Source organism: Brachyhypopomus gauderio, chromosome 19, assembly GCF_052324685.1.
Source record: "Brachyhypopomus gauderio isolate BG-103 chromosome 19, BGAUD_0.2, whole genome shotgun sequence".
NCBI lineage: Eukaryota > Metazoa > Chordata > Actinopteri > Gymnotiformes > Hypopomidae > Brachyhypopomus > Brachyhypopomus gauderio.
In genome coordinates, this window is record NC_135229.1 from 13316519 (window position 1) to 13326209 (window position 9691).

The window sequence follows — 9691 nt, forward strand, 5'->3', positions numbered from 1 at the left end:
TGTTTTTTATCCATATTTTTTATGAATATATTTTAATAAAAAACACAAATGCACTATTGTCTTCCGTGTGTTCTCACAGCAGAGTGGAAGTAGTGTGAGCTTAGCTGAGCTCGTATGAAAGCAGAGAAGAAGAAGACGTTGGAGCTGTCATGGCTGCATCTGTTCACGGAACCCCTGGTCATCTTCAAGCTGGTCATGATCTCCATGGTCAGTGACATTGTAGACCTACCGTACAACAGCTGTTTACAGTAAGTCAGTACTTTACGGTGTTCATAGAAGGTACGGATAAGAGAAGTGGCATGCACAACATAGATGCCTTACGATTGAAAAGTAAAAGACATCTGTCTCCAGATCTGTGCGGTGCGGTGTACTAGGAGTGACCTTAACCTGAAGTTTGAAAATCTCTTCCGAAAGGGCAACGTGTGTGTCGCCTAGACGTTGAACACACGACAGAGGCGTCACACGTGGCACACGCTCCAGGCTCTTTGCTTGTCTCACGTCTGTGCATAAAGCCTTCCAGTTCCACTATTAGGGGTCATGTGGGTCACATATGGGCCCAGAACCTCCAGATGTAATCCACGCATGCGGCTTGGGTGGTGGGGAGGACATTTTTCAATGCATTCATATTACACGTCAGGTCTCCAGATGCTGGAGGTGAGTGTGTATTCCCTTCTGCGTGAACATATTTAATATCAATTGACCGACATAGGCAAGAGCCTTTAGAAAACAGCTCAATGAAAAGAGCTTGATGTTGATGTGCTTTTCTTTCGTATGCCGACACTCCACGGTCGAGGCTTCAGAAACGCGTCGCCGTGAGCGTCGGCCTGAGAGCTCGTATTTGTGGTCGTGCAGGAAGGAGAGAATAAAACGGCGAATGCTGTTTCCTGGCAAACGGCCACGCTGAATACATCAAAAGCTGAATGAATGAGAATTCTGTAACCTTTAATATGAAGTGGTGATAGAAGTCAAGGCAGAGAAACATTGCGACTGCTGAGTGAAGCTCGAGTCTATATTACATGAATCTTTCTTTATTTACAGACTCTACACAGACCGTTTACAGACTGTTACAGAGCAATACAATTGTGCTTTGTAAGAAAAATGTTCACCCAGATGCCTGTCCGGTTTCACACATTCGAAGAAAAATCATGAATCTTTATGAATCCAGCAGGAACGCAGACAAGAAAAGACACAGTTTACCATATAATCCAAAATTGACCTGAAATTACCATCCTAAAGTGAATTCCTCCAGGGATGTTAAGGGATCAATAATGGAACTGCATCTCATAACATCCCAAAAAGGCATATAGGTCATCATAACACACCAGTTTATGTATTCTTTTTATTTCTTTTGCCCTGTTTTAAATGAGTGTTCTGATGTTCTAGAATAAACCCAAACTTTAGATGAAGCATATAAGCAAACAGCTTACAATGTCACTCTAAAACAGTAAAGTAACTTGGCCATCCAACTGTATTCCTTTGTGAAAAACACAACAATGGCAAAAATTTTCATTGTCGATTGACCTATTCTGATTATCATGGTAATTTAAATAACTTCAGTAATTAACTAATAATTCTAAATGCACCTTTAATGTAAGTGTGCCTAAGAATTCTTAACCAAAGAGTAAAAGACAAAAGACATCAGGCACTTGAAGACCAGTGCTGAATCTGAACTGGTCAGTGTTGGGAATACTTGTATTATTTGTAATTTATTTTATATCTATTTTTATACAACCACATTTATCTTATCTATAATAATAATATACACATAATGTATACATAGACCAAACGTTCATACATGAGCTGATTTTTTTTTCCACGTGTTTATTTTGTTGTCATGTCCAGTCTTTACCACAAGGTGGTACTATTGAGCTGTCACAGGCGCTAAGACTAACAAATAACTGTAGGAGCAACTGTAATTGCAGCAATTTATAACTCACTGCCTAAAATCATTCTTTGGTGTTTTGATACTCACTAATGATGTGATCCATATAGATAACAATTATCTATAGGCTAGGAATGATTACATACATGTCTAATTATAGTGTAATTATGTTAGTTAATGCAAGTGATTTATTGTCACAGTACATTACAAATGATCATAAGAAGGCATATAAATCAATACAAAACACAGACATATAAACAGACATCTTGTGATTTTTCCATTTTCAAAGCAAAGACTGGGTGGCAGTCTAACTTTAGATAATATCATATATAAACCGTCCTGACGCATGCAAACACATCTCAGCAACTCAAGATCATCAAGCATGCTATCGCACATCACGTTATTGTCACCACGTAAAACGTTGCCTGTGGTGGCAATTAATTCATTTGCTGCTTTGAGGTGAAGACCTTTCTTTAGCTAACACGTTCTGAAGTATGAAAAACAATCAGTAATTTGCAAGAATAACATATGAGGTCAAGTTGTTTTTAGACAGCGTGTCAGGACACGTGCAGCAAAACGTGGTGACATCCACTCAATATTCCAACAGGACATAATTAATTAGTTGCTTGGTTTGTTTGTTTGTTTGTTTGTCTCTGTGTTTGTTCACTTTAAACAACAGCACCCAGCAGAGATCCCAGCGGTTTCCGAGAGTGCTCGGTCACTCTTTACCCTGTTGGTCTTCGGTGAGTTTCTGATCACACGGAGCTCTGCAGATTGGACCGTTTTGAGCCACGAATCATCTTCATCACAGCACTGGTAGCCGGATAAGTATATAAGACAGTAGTTCAGAGTTCATTTGACGCGACAGTGTCTAGATTGACAGTGTGACGCTTTAAGAAACACCCATCAGTGTTGCGGCTGGGAGTCCAACACTGATAAAGAGAGGATGGCCTATCCGCACAGAAACAGCCAGGCCACCGTATTCAAAATTGCCTTTTTTCACCTCTTCCCTGCTCCAACACTATGGCGTACAATTAACACGAATTCATTAACAATTCTAAAATAAGTCTCAACTTAATTATCGAATAAGCGTCATTGGAATAAATTTCACCTTTGAGATCTGTAAACAGAAAACATGACAAATCACCATTCCTCCTTGTCTTCTCTCTGGCTTTGTAAAGAATCACTTAGAAATGGTGGCAGCTAGTGAAAAAACTTCTAATGGCCTTCTTTATCAACACGGTTAGTTTATGAATGCAATGTCTTACCTGAGTATATGGGGTCTGGGCTGAAAAATCTATTTTTATATCTGCACACGGCTATGTGTCTTCGCCCCTAGAATGCATATACATTTAAGATGTGTGAGGAACATATAAAAACATATAAAGATTTGTTTTATGCAACAAATACAGTCCTTTTTTTTACCATTCGAAGACGAATAATATGTCAGACATGTACATTTGCCTCATAATTCATACTGATATTTCACATTCTTGTCTGAGTCACCAGATTTCAGTGCCTTTCATCTATTTGGCGTAAATGTCAGCGTCATTCTCCACCTCTGGAAGGACGGCGCCCTGAAAAATGCAAATTGCCCATAATGCTGAAGGTCAGGGCGGGGCTACAGCACACACCGTAGACGCCCCCTTTCCTGGGTACGACCTAAATCTAATCACCGGGCCGGGCGCAGGTCGGACGCATGCTCACTAACGGTGGCTCTCCCAGGGTCCACTGCTCCATCGTTTCTGACTGGAGATCTGGAGGGTTTGATATTGTGCTGCGTGTGTTCTGGAAGCCTGCAGGGAATTCACAGTGGAAACAGGCCAAGACGGTTTGATATAAATTGCTATAGAGGATTATAGTCAGTGTCTTATAGGATTTCCACAGGAGTCTCATGCATGTCAGTGTATTTATTCAAGGATGGGACTTAAAGTGAAATATTCCTCAACGTAAGGTTCCCCTTCTAAGCATCAGTACCGTATAATATTTTTATATTTCACAACCGTGTCATTTCTTTGCAGGACTGGGTGGTACGTGGATCTGTGAAGGTGAATTCAGGCAAGGCTCGTAATCAAAACATGCTGCTCAAGCACGGCTTTGCAAGGACATCGTTGGATTCATCCAAGCAGCACGGCGATTCCAAATAAAAGTAACCAAAGCTGCTTGTTTAATGAAGGGATAGGTTTGACTATGCCAGTCATATCAAAGCACACCGAGCTCACCTTAAATTCTTCATCCTTCGGGACCCTCAAACCTCTTTTTTCACCCATTGATGGTAAATGCACAAAGAGTCTCTTCTCCACTGATTTTAGTGGAGTGCTCACGCTGCTTAATAACATGTCCCGTATTTGATTGAATTTCATGTCATGTTCCTCCGCTGAAAAGTGAAAATAATCAAAGCGTTTGCTTGCTATTTCTTTGCCAGTGGACTACGCAGGGCGACTTCGTTCTTAGGATTATAGCTTTTCATATTGTGTTATCATGCTTATTGTAGTAATGGGTATAATATATATTACAATATCACAGAAACATCAAAGATCTCCATCTCCAGAAGTGTGCTGATTAGCTGATGCACCACACAAAACCTTTAAGCCCCCAGACCTCTGCTATCTTGTAGGACCCAATCTACATACATATATATATATAGGTTTAGGAGTGTGTTTATGACCCATTCCATGAAGCTCTCTGTGCACTGTTCTTGAGCTAATCTGAGGGCCACATGAAGTTTGGATGTCTGTAGTGACTCTACAGAATGTTGGCGACCTCTTCACACTATGTGCTTCAGCATCTGCTGACCTGCTCCATCAGTTTACGTGTCCTACCACTTCATGGCTCAGTTGCTGTCGTTCACAAACACTTTCACTTTCTTATAATACAGTTGACAGTTGACTGTGGAATATTTAGGAGTGAAGAAATTTCACGACTGGATTTATTGCACAGGTGACATCCTATCACAGTTCCATGCTGGAATTCACTGAGCTCCTGAGAGTGACCCATTCATTCACAAATGTTTGTAAAAACAGTCTGCATGCCTAGATGCTTAATTTCATACACCTGTGGTCATGGAAGTGAATGGAACACCTGATTCCGATCATTTGGATGGGGCAACATAGTGTATATATTATAAATGGGCATATATATATAGTCTGCCCATTTATAAAGCTTTAGTCAGCATAAGTATTTTGTAATGCAACATTACAAAAAAACCCATTAGCTAGAACCAGCAGCCGGACTAAATATATAATTCACTGTGAGTGGACGGATATTAAATGGCCAGCAGTGTGAGAGGAAGCGCAGGGTGTGTGACACCTGCATCCCAGAAGCTCCGCTCGAACATCTGCTGGTGACAGAAGGTTCTCACTAATACCAGCTGAAGGGTAACTTGAACACCAGGGCCAGATCTTCTCAGCAGCATGCTCGTCTCTGGTTTAAAGAACGTTTCACCTCCCCTCCCCCAACACCGAGCTGCTGTCATCGGTGACGGAACAGAAGGTACCACGGCCCTGTTAGCAGGGTGTTGCTTTTTTTGATTGAAACAGTCCTTTAATATTCCCTGCATAATGAAGCAGTGGAGATTGTGAAAGGTGTAAACTTGAGGGCATTCCTGACTAATAGTTGATTATTATTAAGGTTTTAAAGCACTGGTATTGGAATGGTGACACAAAAACCTCATTGATTACTTATTTATTTATTATTTATTATGTATACATATTAGAATTTAATATGCCAAACGATAGGAAAGTTTTAGAAGTCTGAGTATGAAGGTAAGGCCCAGCTGACTTCTGGAGGTTCTGGAGGTTTAACCCGTGAGGTTGCACTTGGTACCCGCACACAGTCCGTGTCTGAGTGCAGCAGCTCAGTAAACTCAGAACCCTGTTCGCCATCGGACCTGAAGTGGGAAGCTTTGCCAGCAGGGAGGCTGAAATTACCAACATGAAATATGCATATGAAACCTCAATATTTCCTTGGCTTGTTTTCAAAGATCTGGGAGAGAAGAAATGGCTGCATGCGTCAGGTGGGAGTTTAATGTTTTATGAGAGTAGCCCTGTGACCCAGAGTCTCGGTTGGCGGTGTACAAGACACCTGGTGGGCTGAATTCAAAAGAATAATGCAAATCTTTGTGCGACACAATATGGTGCTCACACCATGATTTGCCACAGATTTTTTTCTCTTCAACCCTTGGGAAAGGATGTACACAGGAATTTCTACACCTATCTCATAAAATGCATATTGACAAGTTAAAAAGTTCAGTTCGGTATGCCGTTGTAATGCATGGTGCCTAACATTAATGTTCCAGTAATGTATGTCTGAGGGGGCGGGGCCGGGGTAAGGGGAGGAGCTCTGGTTTGAGGCGGGGCTGAGGCGGAGCTGGAGTGGGGTGTGGCGAGTTGCATTCGTAGCTTTTGTTACAACCTCAACCACATGAAAACCAACAAAATCACTTTGCTGCTTTCTGCGGTTGAATTAAAAACCTTTGTGCGTGCGTCTCACGGCTGCCCTTGTGAAAGGGTGTTTTCTAGTGTTTGATGCAGAGGGCATATATAAGCACGTCCTTTAATACAAACAGCTGAGACTGAACCTTACTACATCTGATTAGACGTGCTCCACCTGTGGAATGTTGCCATGTGAACGCTGAGATTCATCAAAGTGACACCTCTTGTCAGATCTATTTGTCATCATGAAGACCACTAACGGCAAAGAATATTACTGAAATAAGGGTCAAGCTTGCAAAGTTTCCTGCAATGAAATAATCTGTAAAACGATAGGCAGGTTCAGTGGGACATCGTGATGGTGGTGTAGGCCATGGCAGAGAGCCTGGTACTGCCCAGTTTGGTATTAGCTCATGACGGGTCCACTGCAGGTTTCGTGTCTGGTAGCAGACACGGCGGTAGACACATGGCACTTGTCCATGTCAGTGTGATTATGGGGTTCATGACAAGCTTTGCACGGATTCTCTGGAGGGAATTGGTTCAGGTCTTGAAACCAAAGGCTTCAGCTAATGACAAGATTGACATTTCATACGGTATGGAACATGAAACGTGGAAGTAGGCAAAGGTTCTGCAGAGTACACACCGTTTCTGGAGGAAACTGGCTTCCTGACAGATGTTTCCGATGATAGTCCTTCATGACCTGTGCGAGTGAACGTGTTTATTACAAACATCTCCCGGGCGTGCAGTTAAATTCTGCATCCATCTTAGCGCTCCGTCCTGTTCGGCTGGGCCGTCCTCCCACTATGATCGCAGGACGTCTGCGGGATATTTTTGGGTGGCAGATTGCTCTTACCCCAGCAGAGACAGTGACACGTGTAAAATATCCGGCAACGCCGCTGTGCCTGATACCCTCACACACCGAGCAACACCCACTAGCATGCCACTACCCTGTCAATGCTACTGCTGTTCTCAGACAGTCCTGGCAGCAGACTAATATCCGATCAGCAGAAGCCCTGTGGTCAGACCGCGCTCAAGGATGAACTGTGCAAAGTGTCTGACTTAGTGAGCACGACAGCTGGCGTATTACCTGTAAGATTTAAAACATTTTACTTTGAAAAGTAGGAGTCAGCTAGCATGAGTACGTCAGCAAGAGTAAGAGTTAGCATGAGCTAAAGAACTGAAGCATGTGAACTCAAATTGGCTTAATTTTAAACTCAAATAATTTCAGTGTGCATGTGTGTGCATGATATATATATATATGTGATGATGCCAGTAGCTCTGGCCCATCACCAAAAGACTCTATAGACATTCAGGTAATGGACAAAATGTTGTACTGACCTCTATGTGCGATTCTCAGGGGGACTGGCGGCCCAGCCAGCTCCTTCTCTTATAGTGGCCGAAGGGCCCTCGGCCTACTAAAGGAGGGGAGGGGGGGTTACAGGTCCTGGGAATACCTGAGGACAGATGTACACAATGGATGGACATATTAATCATCATTGTTGTTATGGTGCACTGAATGTGAAATGTCATGTATATATTGTTACTGCAGTAATGTTATGTAATGTATGTATGGTATGTTTGTGTTTATAGATAACCCCTGCTAGTGGTAATGGTATGCCCCAGCTTAATTAAGGGGAGGGGCCACCAGTATAAGAGGGCTTCCTCTCAGAGGCTAGAGGAGGTAGATGGTGGAGAGGTTGATGTTGGTTGGTGGATATTGTATGTGTTGCGTTAAGCCCAAGGAAGTTAGGGGCTAGACTGGCTGCTGTTGCCAGTGCTTGTTTAAAAGTACTGCTTATAAGCCTTTGCGGGCTTGAGTACATTGTACATATTAGTTTTCCTTTATACAGTTTTCCTTTACGTTTATTCGTCAGTTATTTATTTATTCATCGGATTTCAACATTAAAACACCTGGAACTGGAACTTTTGTGCGTGCATGTTCATCTCACTCTCTGTAGTGGACCCACCTCCATATTCACCCACTCGTACCACGTTCACAAATGGTGGCAGCGAACAAGGACTTGCAAGAGTGACGCCGAAAGAGGTTGGCTTCAGTGAAACGGCCACGGAGGGTCACCTGCGGAAGAGAAACAGGTTGGCAAACTCTTCTAATGCAAGACAAGCTACAAGACTGGGAGAATGCCGCCAAAAAGAGTTCCACCAGCAATGAGTCAACCACAGCAAAGAGAAGATGACCCGCTTCTAAGCTCTAGCACCGAAGCTGCGTCTGGCGACCCACCCGCAGACGTAGAACAGCTGTGTGCAATGCTCCAGAACTTTATGACAGAGCAAAAAGGAAGGGACGACTACTTCCAAAAAGAAGTCGCAAAACAAGAGCAAAGATGGCGCTCAATGCAGCACCAGTTCGGTTTACTGCAGGAAGAAGTCCACAAGGACCGGGCTGCAGGAAGACGCGAACAAGAGCAGAGCGAAGACACAACCGAATTCGCTCATTCTCGGATTATAGGACGCACTCAAACAGAACGTGCAGACCAAGCGTATGAAAGTGAAACTCGGCAAGCTACATCGCAAGTTTCATCACACACAGCGTGGCCGACACCAAGACTGCCAACGTTAAAAGAGTCAGATGATATCGAACACTTCCTCACAATGTTTGAACGCATAGCGCAAACGGCGAACTGGCCAAGTGGAAGTTGGGCGCTACATCTGGCCCCGCTTCTGGAAGGAAAAGCCAGGGCGGCTTACGTAGCTATGGATGGTACGGACATCGGCGACTACCACAAGGTAAAAGACGCTATCCTGAGAAAATACGAAATAAACAAAGACACTTACCGTCAGAGGTTCCGGATGAACAACATACTCGAGGCAGAGACACCACGGGAACTCTACACTAGACTGAAAGGACTCTACGAGAAGTGGATGACACCACAGGAGAAGACCAAGGAAGAGATTGGCGACGCGATCGTGCTGGAACAGTACCTGCGCATGGTCAAGCCAGAGCTCAGGAGGTGGATTATCGAGCGTAGTCCCGGTTCAACTCTCCAAGCGGTAGAGATGTCCGAGGCATTCGTAGCAGCGCGACAGACAGAAGGCAACTTCCGCTTCGACGAAATCAACAAACCGCGTCAGCACGCCGAGTTGGGTAAGTTTGCTGGGGGACGGGGTAGTCCGATGCCACAATATAGCAGACCACCTACACACGGGCGCCCGAGTGCGATTAACGTGAGAGCAGCTAGCGATAGACGCCCCGCAGATAAAACACTACGGTGCTTTAACTGTAACCAAACCGGCCACAAAATCAGTGCTTGTCCTAATTTATCGAGTAGCTCCAGTCGTTTGTCGTACAGCCCAAGGAAAGAGTTTAGCTTTGAAACTGTTGATGACACTAAAAACAGCACAATTACTGTAAAAATAGGCA

The 9691-nt window shown here is 43.6% G+C and overlaps 1 long non-coding RNA gene across 1 annotated transcript; it reads right to left on the reverse strand.

The window, feature by feature from the left end:
• Positions 1-7650: 7650 nt before the first annotated feature.
• On the reverse strand, positions 7651-9336 carry LOC143483048 (uncharacterized). The gene is made up of 3 exons (XR_013122374.1): positions 9253-9336; positions 8280-8389; positions 7651-7766 (listed from the first exon to the last, which is right to left on the reverse strand). It is a non-coding gene; the product is annotated as an uncharacterized LOC143483048 (long non-coding RNA).
• Positions 9337-9691: the final 355 nt, after the last annotated feature.